At 43.0% G+C, this 14,837-nt stretch overlaps 1 protein-coding gene across 1 annotated transcript in view; it reads left to right on the forward strand.

The window, feature by feature from the left end:
* Window positions 1-14,837, forward strand: part of dok4 (docking protein 4) — a 55,265-nt gene that overhangs the window by 5,034 nt on the left and 35,394 nt on the right. Inside the window, exon 2 of the mRNA XM_031848242.1 lies at window positions 14,086-14,204. The gene's annotated coding sequence lies outside the window, so the exon portion shown is untranslated. The remainder of the gene's footprint in view (window positions 1-14,085; window positions 14,205-14,837) is intronic.

Raw genomic sequence — 14,837 nt, forward strand, 5'->3', positions numbered from 1 at the left:
CTCTCTCTCTCTCTCTCTCTCTCTCTCTCTCTCTCTCTCTCTCTCTGTGTCTATGTCTCTCTTGCAGTTTGGTCAGACCGGCCGTTTCCACATCCCAGCGTTCAAACCTCCAGAGGAGGAAGGAGATGAAGGCGGTCCTCATCGTCCCCCTCCTCGCTCGTCCTCTCTCCTCCTCCTTCCTTCTGATCTCACACAAGGGGACCAGATCCCTTCGCTAGTATCTTGATGCTACAATAGTCTTCATTTTTAATATGCTCTGATGTTTCACTCCACACTTTCAGTTGGGCACAATTAGCTGGTTACTGTTGTTTTAACTCATCCATCTCATCCCCATATATGGAGCTCGCAGGCGACGTCCTGCGTTACGTTTTGATCATTTGTACCCTTTTGTACCATTTGTGGTTTCCAACAAAACATCACGCATTCCATTATTCAGCCTGTAGTGTGATTGAGATTGACATGGCCATAGAAATAGAACAAGAGTAGAAAGGACGTTCCCATTAAAATCGACATAGCAGGATGGTTGGTTTATGTATACAGTTGCCATCACAAAGAACTGTGACGGGCTAACTCATTCTATTTCTATAGGGCACTGAGACTAGACTCGGCACGCAATGACGATAACCACGACCATCAAAGCCAAACACATTTCTGTTCATTACAACTAAATTAACTTTTTTTTAAATTCCAATCATTGTTCTGTCATGTGAAAACTTTTAATGTAACATTATTTTAAAGACTTTCATTTAATTTTATGACTTCTGATATTCATTTTTCACTCACAAGTTTTATTTTTAAGTAAACTAATAAAAGCATGGCGGGTTCTAGGTTCTGACTGGACAGTGTTAATGCTTAACCCCTTCCTGTCTACTGGATGCAGCTGCATTGCATTCCAGGTGCACTGCGGCTCGCTCCCGTCTCTGTCGTTCAAGTGTCCATCGGAAGCATTAGAGAAGTGGAGTGCCTTCAACCAGTCAGTTCTTCAGCAGCCACCAACAGAAACATTTCCAATATCTAGTTAAAATGACTGCTGACTGTTTTAAAGCATATTGAAAACATGATCAAAAGGGTAAAATGGTGATATTAAAACAAATCAAATCAAGAAATCTGATTGGTTCATAATAGCCACATACCACTACTATGACGTCTAATTCCTTTGCACGTTCAGTATCAATGGAAACATTTAAGGTTAACATCTATGGAGGAGTGGATTGAGCAGTGACCATCTAGAAATATATCCACCTGCTAAACACCATCGAGAGCTACATTGAGACACGGGTCTTGACACCAGAGAAATTATGGCCTTATGTGGCCACAGGTGTGGAACCTTTCTCCAGAGCTATTGTTCAACCGAAACTCAGGGACAGGGAAGCAACATCCTCCTCGCCACGCCAAGCAACTACACCTCCACCTGACAATTAAAAGTAAGCCTAGTACAAGCAGTCACAGTCATCTTCCTGGCAGAATAAATGGCAACACGTAAAAAATGTAAATGAATAGCCGAATCAATATAACGCCAGCCTGTAATAAGAAATGAATATATGCTAGCTGCCATTGCACGTCCATAGCAACCTCCTCGTAATGTGCAGACAGACAGCCCAGGAGGGCCTATTTTAATGTCAACATTATTATTTATTAGTAAAAAATCATTGAAATTGGAATGTGTCTATAACTTTCATATTGCCATACTTATTAATGAGCGTTTTCTGAAAGCAATAGCTCACTTCACGCCAGCGTGGTTATATCACAGCTAAGGGGTGCTATCGGCCCGACACGAAGCGGATCACAATAACACACGGCCTGTCGAGAGCTGTTGCTTAATGGCTAACTGCCTGCATTTATATAGAGCTTCTCTACTTTACCAGAAAACTGTAGGATTTCCTTCTCCTACTTTAGAGGAATTTATATATATTCACAACTCAAAATCCACAGTGTGTCAAATCTGTCTCTTAATACTATCTGACTTCCCTTCTCGTCTGTGGCTCTCAGCTCCAACCAACTGGTTTCTCTGAAGACGTGAATATTTCAAAACGCCTCACATTTATAGCTAATTTTAAAAAAAGAAGAAGAAAAAGCTCAGTAATTTCCTAAAACAGCCGTCCCCTTCAGCGAATGCTTCTCCAACAGGAGGAAATACTGCATTGGTTGGGGACTGTTTTCAGCAGCGGATGAATTCACATTTAGTGCTGTAATGAGTATTTGTGGCAGCAGGACTTTGTATTTGGGATTGAGTCAAAATAAACTACAGTGTTTTTAGAATTGGAATACTAAGGCAGAGTATAATCCATCTAATGAAAGAGCCCAAACCTTTGCCGGCTTGAAGCTAAGTCAGGATTTGCATATTAAGTACGGATTTAAAAGAATCGCTTTGAATATTTCTTCTGAGTAGTGGTTGAATTATTTGTTTGGACCTGTCACCCATTGAGGCAGTATTACCGAACAATTAGAAGTCACATAAAAATGCTTCTTTCATGTTTCATGTGTATTTCTTCTTAGGAAAGTCTTGACAGCAGTCGTGGGATAGAAAGCGATAGGGTGTGTGTGTGTGTGTGTGTGTGCGTGTGTGTGTGCACCTGCAGGATGTCAGGTAGCCGAACATGCGTGGCAGCCTCACACCGATGAAACGTCTCTTGGCATACTAAAATATTTATAGCAGTTTTTCGACCAGTCGTTGCCTGTTCAGCTGCTGCCGACTGAAATGGGATTCCACCAGATCTTATATAATACGAGGAACTGCTGAACTCTGCTGTACTTTGGGTTTTAGGAGTGCCATCGATCTGAATTACTAGGAGGAAAGTCGTATGCAGTTTCTATTAAATGCACTTAGCATCATAAATAGGAAGACAAGGCAAATATTTGATTTCACCGTTTGGGGGTGGTTCAATAAACATAAAAAAATTCTCAACAGCAGTTGCTGAAGAGGACACCAATGGAGCTGCCAAAAGTACTGTAACAGTTAATATAATAAATGTATATGGAGGAAACCCTATACATACTGTATAATTGATAGGCAAATAACAAAGGTTGTAACCATAGACTGTATATGAGAAGTGGACGTAGTCATCGTGACGTCACCTATTGGTTTGTAGACTGCCCCTTTTTAAAAAACCAGAAATTGATAAAAAAGTGTTAACAATAGTGAACCCCTTTCTTCCTGGGATACAGGCCTTAAGTGTAGTACACAAGTATTTGTGGTGGGAAAGAGGATTTTCTTTGTTTTGTATCAGTTCATTATCATCTGCATTAGTCAATGCAAAATGAGTCGAGAGAGTGTAGGATTCTAACAGTTACAAATCGAGTGACGGCTGACTCATATGAACAAGTCGAGCAGAATGTGTCACGGGATTTCACGGTTAGGACCCAATAGCAAGACCACAGGAGACAGAAGTTGGTATAAACAGGTTTTATTTCGCCTGAATAAAGATGACAGGAAGGTGTGGAGCCCGTGGTCCGACACCAGAGAGTAGGCAGATCGACGGTGTGAGTCCCGTGGCTCGACACCGGAGGGCTGGCAGCTTGATGGCGTGATGTCCCGTGGCTCGACACCAGAGAGTAGGCAGCTTGACGGCGTGAGTAGTCCGTTAACACAACAGAGGGCAGAGCGGCGGTGTGTAGTCCGTTAACACAACGGAGGGCAGACCAGCGGTGTGTAGTCCGTTAACACAACGGAGGGCAGAGCGGCAGTGAGTAGTCCGTAAACACAAAGGAGGGCACGGGGGATTCCCGAACCGACGGACACCGGAGGCAGGCGCTCGAGGCCGAAGATGCAACGGCGTTGAAGCGGGTGAAAGACGGTACGACCTGACAACCCCAGACTGCAGGACCAGAGTTTATATAGTGCCAGGGGAAGCGTTAGTGGGACCTGAGTCTGGTGTGTCAGCCTGCAGGAGGTAATTGGCTGGAGTGGCTGCAGCTGTGTGGCCATGGGAGGTGTCTGGTCTGACAGGGATCCTGACAGAATGCTGTTGAAACAATGGTAAAATGTGTCCTAGACATCTAATAATGATAACAGTAACAGTAATAAACTCACTTTAAAATGTCTTTTGACCTCCAGATGACCAAATGAATGCGTTTATTCTTTAAGAATGTGTTGCTCGATTATTGATGGGGATTCATTTTTTCGTTTGTTGTATAGCCCATTTCTAAACTATTGTATAAGTTACAACCACGTCAAATCCAGCAAGACTCGACGGTAAATTAGGCATATAGAGCACAACTACTGCCACTGAATGATTCAGTCACTACTAGCCGTGTTTCCATTCACGTATTTCTTTTTCGAAAAAACTCAAGAAGTTTTTACGCTCGCTTGAGGTGTTTTTTTGCCTTTGTCAAAACAGGTTCATGTGATAAATGGATTGTGGAAAGAAACGCCTTTGCCAAATAAATTCTGGCGTAGCGAACATTTAACTCACATGGCTGATCAGCTGTTCCCGCTGTCGGCATCTTCACAGATGGTCCCTTAACGTGTGAATGCTCGTTTTTGTCTCCGGACAAAATGAAACGTGGCCGAACAATTAAAACTTGCCCAATTGAAACAAATTAAAATTTATGGAAGACCTCTCTTCATTTTTCTATCGTACAGGGGTTAGATGGACTGGTATCCGGTTCGCAACCTCTACTCCTTCTACTCTGTTTACTGCCGGATTACAGCCATGTGAATTGTACAGCGCCGTCTTTTGACCAAATGACACTTGAGTTCATTCAGTTGATGGAAACACAATTGTTAGTTACGTTTGGGGTTTTTTTGTGACATTTCAGATGTTTGCTTAACATTCGTTTGACGATCAAATGGAAACACGGCAAATGAACGATACCAAACCATGAAGATTTGGGGCAGCAGTCAAACATGCTATTAGTTTTTTAACGGATGTTGTAATGCAGTGTGACCGGCTCAATAGATGGAAAGCAATTCTTTTAGAAATCACTTTAAGCTTTCTGCTTTGGACCCACAGGGCTCTGCGAGGAGCGACTCTGAATCAGTCTCACTAAACAAAGTGTGATAAGAAGGAGAGGTGTTGAGTTGATGTGGGACCAGTGACTTATGTTTGCCAAAAGCGCTGCAGCTCTGTACCGGCGGGAGCCAGGTCATCAGAACAAGAATGCACAGTCATGATAATGTAAAAGATGATATAAAGGCTTCATATAAGGGTGAAAGAAAATGAGCTGAAGAATGATTTAATGTTGAGGGTGCTCCAGGATGATTCAGCTGCTGAAACGGCAACCCACTGATTAAATAATAGCGTGATGACATGTATCTTATGAGCAGGGCTCGTAGTTATCAAAGTTATTAGTTGTAATGTTTTTTGATAAAAGCTAAGAATAAGACACTTTAACAAAGCCTTTAACTGATCTGTGGAGGGAAGTGAGAGCACAGTTGTTACCTTAAGGGGCTGAATGGGAAGTCTAAAATAATGTAGCGTGTAGCACAACAGTGTATGGTAGAGGGCAGTGATCGTATTAGAAGCCAACATACCAACGCAACGCAGCATCCTTCCTCATTAGGCCGTTTCCTCTGTGATTCTTTGTGTAGGTGTGTAAAGACGCTTGCGTGCGTTGGCGCGATGCCCAGCTGTATTTTGTTTATTCCACCCTGCCTCTGCCTCACGTCAGTGTGATTACTGTCAGTGCTGGTGTGTCATGGCCCGTCACATCTTTGACAGTTAGGATGAGTGGGAGGGAGGTGGGCCGTGTGTTTGTGATCACTGACCTTTATCTCTGAGTCCTTTCATCTCCTCTGTGTTTGTGGTCTTTTGCTGAAAAACACTCTGGAATAATTATCCTGACATCACACCCCTCCGCTCACCCCTCCGCTCACCCCTCCCTTTCCGTAGTGTGCAACTATGGTGGCCTTGGTCAGTGGCCCTACGCTTCAAACGATGACACTTCAGCTACCTCTGTAGCGTCGGTTTTGGACGTATCAGGGATGGCGTGTCAGTTTCTGCTTGCATAGTGTCTTTTGAAAATAAACTTTCAAGTTCACAGGAAATGTACAGTTTCCTTGCGCTAAAACATACAGACTTTTTTGCAAAAAACTTCCAATGTAGGTGTACTACTTGGTAGGTTTCAGAGGAGATCGTGGTTTAGGTTAAAATAAGTATGTTTGTTACCTAAAAATGTGTTTTATTTTTTTATGTAACTGGTGTTACTTAAGTAATCTACCTTATCTACGCACAAAACTACGATAAAAACCATCAATGTTGATCAAAGTCTGTTTGTATGACCTCCCAGGGCCTCCCAGCCCACCCCACGAGGACTTGCCCGCTCTTAATACTACATCAGTTGCTCTCTGTCTAATAAAGACGCGGCTGGGTTTACATTGGAGTTAGTTGAAAGCCCGACGCTTCGCATACGCTTCGCATACGCTTCGCATCTGTATTAGATGCCAAGGGTATCGCTGACACTGCTCTGCAATGGTTGAGGCCCTTACTAAAAGACAGGTGGTTCTGCCTTGGCATTGCTGATGCTAGGTCAGTTGCAATAGGTGCTCGCTGTGGGGGGGGGGGGCCAAGGATCGGTGTTGGGTCCACTTCTCTTTTGTTGATTTCAAGATATTATTGGTTCGGTACAAAGCCCCGAGAGGCCTCGCCCCAGGTTATCTATCAGACCTCTGTTAGCCGTACGTCCCCTCCCGCACTCTGAGATCCTCGGATGCGTTGTTCCTTGTACCGAGGTCCAGATTCTTACAAAAAAGGTGATACAGCCTTTGCAGTAAGGGCTCCAAGACTTTGGAATGACGAGGACATCAGGGCTGTCTCATCTTTTAAATCACTTTTAAAAACCCTCTTTTTTAAAAAAATTGTTTTTAAGTATGCTTTTTGACATTTAAGTTCGTTATACTCTCTGTGTTTTTATGTGCTTAGTTTTTGACTTTTAGTTTATGTCCTTCTCTTAATGTTTTAAATGCGTTCTGCTTTTATTGCGAAGCACTTTGTAAGAGTGTAAGGAAAGCTGAGCTAAGGAGGAAAACACAGTCTTAGTTTCAGGGGATTACACTCTAATGAAGACATAGTTATGAAAACTATATTCCATGGCTGCTAAAAGATCCCCCTAAATCCTCCACACTGCTCCTTTAATTGTTACATTACCATTATGAGGAATCACATGCTGAGTGATAACAGCATAATAGGCCTGTTATATTCCTACAACCGCGATGCTGATGAGCTGGGTGATAAAGCAGCTGCTGCCTGTGTGTCTGACTTTCCGTTGCAACGTGACCGCAGATAAGGAGTGGAATTGAAAGGAACGTTCAGACATTTTGGGAAATATGCTTGTTTGTCTTTTGCGAGCCAGATGAGAAGATGAGCAACTGTTTCATCTCCACAACAGGATGTGTTTAGCTTAGCTACGCTTAGCATAGAGGGTGGAATTAAAGGGCTGACTGTGTCAAAAGTGACAAATAGAAGATGTAAGTCGTAAGACAATAAAAGTTTGTCTAGCACCAGAACTTGTCTGCATGGAAAACATTTCTCTATGGTTCATGCATCCATGTCATGAAGTCCTTTGATTGTTAGGTATTCAATTCACCAGCTGAGAAATTCACATCTGGTGAATTCTATGAGTCATTTTCATATTGAAATCAATTTGAAATACGGAGCAGCAAATTGCAAGAGCTTCAAGTTTAATTTTCTCTGACGGACTGCCGTGAAAACCGCTGATTTATGATGACGATTGGTCCAACTGTATCTTATTTCACTGTTCAGTTGCAATATTTGTCATGATTGCCAGCATTGGGAATCCTGTTTGTAGACCCTCATTACCTCATGGGGCCCACCTTCAAATATGCTTATTATTTTATTGGAAACCCCAATAAAAAAAAAAAATCATCTTCTGTTGAATTTATTAGCACCAAAGATCAACAACTACTTACAAAATATCAGCTTCTTTGAAAAAAGTTAAGGTCATGCCGGTGTAAGAGTGGTCGGGATACCGGTTTCGTCAGCGGTGCCATGTTCTGCCAAGACATGGATTTTGCAATACTGTCGTTATTATAATAAACACGCACACACATGTTTTGGTTTTGGCACACACTTCGGGAGATGTACTTGTCATAACACCTATTCAGATAGCAAGTTGTACTGCGTACGTACAGGCTACAGCCTACCTTTACCGGTACCTTGCTGCATCTTGCACGCGGGGGGCGTCAATTGCATTGTCGCTGTGGCGCTGCTACTGCCAGCCCTCAACGGATCACTTTCGGTGTCTATTTTGGCTGAGAACCAAGGGTCATGTGGAAAAAATCTGTGACACCTTGACTGCCTGATAGCAGACAGTATCATCAACTTTGTTTCCAACTGGCTCGCTGGAGTGGGCGGATTCAAAGGTCTGGACCCAGGCAACGAATCTCTGAAAAGATTTTATTGTGAACATTTTCGCCCACCCCTCACAGTGTATAACATCATTGTATTTATTTGTTGCCCAAATTCCAAGTCCCTGTCTGATGCCAATAAAGCATCATATGATGCAAATTGAAACCGAGAGAGAGGGAGATCGCGACAACTGGCTTGATGTCAAAATCAATGCGGACCTTTTTAATAATGAAAATGTTTTTGTACAAGGTGAAACTGTTAAAAAGTAATGGAAAGAAAGGCGGCCCGAAGACGGGGAGAGGGCCCGGCAGCATTGTGAGGCTGCGTAGTGGGGTCAACTTTGCCAGCAATTACAACCGCCAGCCTTTGATTTATTTTTGGTCCAAAATGTCAATCCGTGTCCCTGAGAATGCTGACTCACAACTGCTGCCCAAATGCCTGCAGTTTAATAATCCTGAGCACCGGAGTCATGCTGCCGGTATCATTGAGATTACTGATGAATGGATGTGCGTGTGTGTGTGTGTGTGTGTGTGTGTGTGTGTGTGTGTGTGTGTGTGAGAGAGATAGAGACAGACTGATGTAGATAGAAAGAGACAGAGGGAGAGGCTCTGTGCTTTTCTTTGATCTCTACTAGGCTCTCGTGTGTGTGTGTGTGTATGTGTGTTCGCTGTTAGGATTTAGAAATTACATTAATTTACATATGAGGCGGCCTTTTTCAATTTTCTATATAAGTCTGTCTAAATTAAACTTTTCTTAGAGGCTGTCATGTCATTGTATCCACTTGTGTGTGTGTGTGTGTGTGTGTGTTCGTCTGTCTCCGTCTTTGACAAAAAACACACTCACGCACACTTGACAGGCGCCAGTCTCGTATCAGTGTAATATCTGTAGATAGCTCAGTGGTCTGTTCCAGCACTGGCAGATGGTGTTCATTGACCAGTGCCCTTTACTTCCCTCCCTCCTTCCTTCCTAGTACCCTTCTTTCCTTCCTCTCTTCCTTAGTCCCTTCCTTCCTACATCCAGTCTGGATAAAGACACGTGCCTCTCTAGCCCAAGCCCTAAGGGAAGTGTGCCATACTTTGAAGCGAATCTTACATCGTGGCCGAACGGTGGAATTACAACTTCCTGGTCTGTCATGTGACACCATTGGGTTAAAAAAAAGACTTTCCCCATATATTTAGTATGTGGGAAAGGAGCGTCTGTAAATAAGCGGAAAGTAAGAAAAAAAAAAAAAAGATTTGGTTCTAAAATGCACTAATAGTCAAATCCAGCATTATTTTCCTTCATTTATTCATGTGAAAGAGCCCGAGGGGCTGAACCAAGGGCTGGGAGGTGAGGAAACGCTAGTGCGCTTGCTCTATGGGCCCCATGGATGTGGAGGATCACCGGATGATCTGGGTGATTTTATTCTCGGAAGTCTAACTCTTTTTTCCTTCACTGAGCAACTTCCATTGGAATAAACGGGGCCCTGCCTCCAATGCTCTTTTGCTCTTGCCTTGAACTTTGAAAGCCCTCACCAAACAGTAGAAATTGCCAAGGATTTAGTGCTACCCACTGTGCCCTGCATGTGTGTATGCATGAATGCGTGCGTGTGTGTGTGTGTGTGTGTGTGTGTGTGTGTGTGTGTTCACAGAGATAAAGTAGTCTGCCAATTTAATCTCTGTGAAGTCTGTCTGTGTCCACGTCCAGCCTCACTGCTGAGGGAAGAAAACGGTCGGGGTACATTTTATAGAGTAGTAATTCACAATAATTAGGTGTTGTACTGCGGGAATGGTTCTATTTTATTTCCCTTGGATACTTTTCAATGTCTTTTTCCAATTAGCTTTTCACTTCTATGAAGCTATATTTGTTCTTTATGCCTGTTTCGCAACTTCAGATGAGGCTGCATTAATGACGTTCTCTGTGGTTTTGGCTTTGACGGTGCACTTAACGGGTTTAATGCAGCACTTATTCACATGGGTGTGTCTGTATCTCCCTCTTTGACGAGGTGATGCGCGTTTGGATTTGTGGGCTGTATACTGATATATCTCCAGACACATACGGTGGAAGTCTATAGCTGGACTAAAGATCCACACAAGAAAGAACTTGAGACAAAATTGTGTGATAATACAACTGTAATACCGAAAGTGTTCAGTAAACATTGTAAACATGAGTTTATGGTCTCAATCTCTAGTTTCAAGTCTTCTTCAATACAGCATGATGTTCATTTAGTAAACAATGATCCATTTAGAGAAAAATAGACCATAAAGCAGAGTATGCTTTAGGGCGGGCTTACTGTGATTGACAGGTCGCTGCCGCTACCAGAGCCGTATACGGCATCTCTACGTCACTCCTCCTAAGTCCAAATATGATGTCTTCCTTCAAATGATTGCAAAATGTCAAGATGGCGACGGCCAAAATGCCTAACTCGAGGCTTCAAAACGGCAGTCCACACTGATGGGTGGTGTCACGATGACTACGTACACTTCTTATATACAGTCTATGATTTTTAGAGAAAATCTGTGTGTGCCACTGACCGGTGGCTGCACGGTCCGTGTACGAAAACCTCCCTGGGAGGACCGGGAGGCCGACCTTCAGTTGGCGGCTGTGTAGCAACTCAAATTCAGCCAGAGTAAACACCAGCACCGGGAGCTGATGCAGATTCTAGCCCATGTAACGGCAGCTACAGAAAGCTTGCTGATGCGGCAGCGCATTGGGACAGTCCCCCAGGATCAGACCCCTGGTGCTGGGGTTTGCATTGGCTGAATATGAGTTGCTACAGAGCCGCACTCTGTACGACCAGCGAAGTGGTCTCCTGGAGGCCGGGAGCACGAAATGAGATACCATTTCAAGATACAGAGATACCGCGGATTGTTTTCACGCTTTGAATTTGATGCAATTAACTAAGAATCTGGTGTTCTGTATTGGTGTAGTCATATTACATTACATATTATTTACCAAAAAGTACCAATAACACATGATAAAAACCGTTTAAAAATTGTTTAATTGCAAACTTACAGTCAAATGGAAACATTTAGCCACTGCTTCATCAGTGTCTCTTGTTTTAATCTAAATGCGTTGGCTTGTTTATTCTGGTCCAGAGCACAGCATTCATCCCCGGGCTCTTTGTGAACTTGGAAGAAACCGACCGGATGCACTGGCTGCGCGGCCTTTATAACTGTCTGGATTGATAATGTAATATTGTACGATTAAGTGGAAAAATATTTATTGATGTTCAGCATTACTGCAGGACTTTGGCACACAGCGTTTGATTTTGGAGAGGTGTCCACTCCACACTCACACGGACGACACATTTTCAGCATAAATATTTAACAGCTACTTTCTCTTTGCTCTACAATCCCATTACCACTGAATATGTTAAATGATACACTCAAATATTAGACAACTAGGCCCTTCTTTGAGCTGAACGCTGACACCGGTTTGGTAAAGTGATTAAGACAATGCCAATTAGCTCTAAACACAAAGTGCAGCTGGGGCTGATGGGAATGGCAATAGTTTTGGAAAAACAAAATTTTGACCTGATGATTGCACTAGATGAAAAGTCAGATCATTACCAAAGTTGTCATGGTTCATCCCAAGGGCGACATGAAAGTGAAAGCCAAAAACGATTATGAGAGAACTATTAAGAGAAAATTAAACTTTGTTCGAGACCTTTCTTCGTCTCAGCAACACACTCTCGCTGGATCTGGCAACTATCATTCGCATATGTCCTGGCCAACAAATTTGCATAATTTTAAATCCGGCTGTTGACTGTGTAAATAACACATTTTTGCAAAAGAAAATACATATAAATATGCAAATTTTACCCAATCTGCTCTCATTCATCCACACCATGTTCACAACCCTTCCAATCAAGGACCCAGGAAGTGCATACCAGGAAGTGCATACCATTTCAAACAATTGGCGGAGCTTGTAATGCGTCATCTTTAAAGCATCTTTGGTTTTATCCGATGCCACTTGTGTTCAAATATATGTAAATGATTGAAATATAAAAGTCAAATATTTCATGTGAATGACAATTAATTCATCGTGTCATTTTGTTTTTTTGAGTTACAGCAACCTCTACACCTCAGCCAAAACTTTTTATGCAATATTTGGACTTTTTTTTCGGCATGTCCTCTCTGGTCTTTCAATGCACAGATTGCACATTAGAACCGGTGGAAGCAAACGCACTTGAGCAGTTAACACAAACTCTAGAGCAAGGGGTTTATGGAATTTTAGTGATATTGGTGTGCGTGTGTGTGTTTGTGTGAGTGTGCCAGGAGAACATCAGTGCACCAGCTTCATGTGAGGCTGTTTCGTGTAGGCGGAGGCCCGAGCATAATGTTTTATATCCGCACTACACAGCAGCACCCAATTTGTATTGACGCGTCCCTCCGGGTCGGCCGCCCCGCCCGTTGCAGAGCAAGCGAAGCCATGACAAACTGTGAAATGAACTTAATTGGCACTTTGCTGTCACAGCCACTTTACTCTGTTGCTCCATGAATATAGGCTTTCATGTAGTCTCACTTAATGATATACATACACACGCTGCACGTTTTTAACTTGGCGGCTTAGCTCTGCTCATTCGTGGTCATCTCGACTGAATCATTTGTTGTCTGTTGTCGGTCATTGCTTTAGTTTTCCTCCGTGTTGCTTTCGGATGAAGGACTTTTTTGATGTTGTTGTTGTCAAAACTCTCTTTTCGTTTTAACATGAATGTATCCAAATATTACAGAAGGTCTGAAGAAGCTGTTTATCATGACCTGCAAGATAACCGTGAGTGGTTATGGCTGTGAGCATGTGTGTTTATCGTGTATGCATAAGCTCATCTGATACGGGCGCTGGAGACGCAGTGTCTTGTCTGTCTGTGGCCCAGCTGTCCAGGGACGTGTTTGTGGGTGAGCGTGGGAGAGTGAGTTTGTGTGTGTGTGTGTGCGCGTGTGTGTGTGTGTGTGTGTGTGTGTGTGCGTGTGTGTGTCTGTGTGTTTATCCCCACCGTTATCTGTGACAGATAGTTATGAGCAGACAGACTGACGCTTTCCCAAGTGTTAGCCTTGGGGCGGACTGGGGAGAGGCATGAGGGTGTGTGTTTGTGTGTGTTAGTGTGTGTGTGTGTGTGTGAGAGAGAGAGTGAAAGGAAGAAATGAGCGTCTGAAATGCTCTGTTTCATCCCAAACTCCCACAGTTTTTTTCTTCCCTTGTTCTTTACATCATTGTTTCCTTCCTTTTTCTTTCCGTTACTCCTATTGTTTGTCTTTGCTGCAAAAAATATATTCTATTTTCACAAGTTATTCAGTCTCGCATCCAATATTTAATTAGTTTTTCTTTCCCAGAGGGATCAAGCCTATTTACTGCAAGTGATGCCAACTTTACATTGAATATTGTATATACAGTTTGTCATTTAGAGAAATAGACTTATTTGCTTTAGCCATAACGATTTAAAAAAGTTATACCAGCGCCGTCTGTATAACTTCCAGTTCAGCATGTACGGGAAGGGAAAATGGCTGCGAGGGTGGATGTGGGAGCTGCTATCAGCTGAATCAGGTTATACAGGTTTGCCGAAATGAACAATCTCAGCACCTTCAGTGAGCCCCGAGTGGAGACTGTGTCAGTCACCAGTCAACTGTATAAAACGGGCGTAATGCTTTTATTTCTACCTCCTTAATTATATGCAAGCAGAGTGCGAGGCCGTGGCTATTTCCAGGAAGCACTATATACAAGAGCAGACCTGCTACTTATCCTACTTTAAAGAATATCTTGAGGAAATGTTTGTTCTGACTTACGTTTCTTAAATCTCTAGGGCGCTGTCCTGCTCTGTGCCCCCTGAATCATTCAGGGCCCCCCTCCACCAAAGGCACCAGCAACGGATATGATCCCTCACTGGCTTCTCACCACTCAACACAGGCAATTGAGTTGAAGGTGAGTGCTTTCCGACCCTGCACCACCCAAGCACACTTTCAGATGCTTTGGAAATATTTATATCAATCAATATAATTTATTGGGTCTGCAAGGTGGTGTAGTGGCAGCGTGGGTTCCCTCCGGGTTCTCCGGCTTCCTCCCACAGTCCAAAGACATGCAGCTTAGGTTATTTGGAGATCTGAAATTGCCCGTAGGTGTGAATGTAAGCGTGAATGTTTGTCTGTCTCTATATGTGCCCTGCGATAAACTGGCAACCTGTCCAGGGTGTACCCTGCCTTCGCCCAATGTCAGCTGGGATTGGCTCCAGCGCCCCGCGACCCTGAATAGGATAAGCGGTTTGGATAATGGAATGGAATATAATTTATTTGTATTGAGCAGTATTTAACTTGTAAGTTCTTAAATAAATTAAAGAGTTTATGTATATCTTCATTTCGTATGATATTATCAAACTGTTGTAAATATAACCAGATTTGAAACAAATCTTGTATTGAATGCAAATGTGAAATGTGATTAATGTGAAATGTGATATAGGGATGGCCATGAGAGGAGGGGAAATGGAAGAGGAAAGGATATGAGGTTTTTTTTAGTGTGTGTGTGTGTGTGTGTGTGTGTGTGTGTGTGTGTGTGTGTGTG

The sequence above is a fragment of the Anarrhichthys ocellatus genome, unplaced genomic scaffold, assembly GCF_004355925.1.
Source record: "Anarrhichthys ocellatus isolate YVR2014 unplaced genomic scaffold, GSC_Weel_1.0 scaffold8, whole genome shotgun sequence".
NCBI lineage: Eukaryota > Metazoa > Chordata > Actinopteri > Perciformes > Anarhichadidae > Anarrhichthys > Anarrhichthys ocellatus.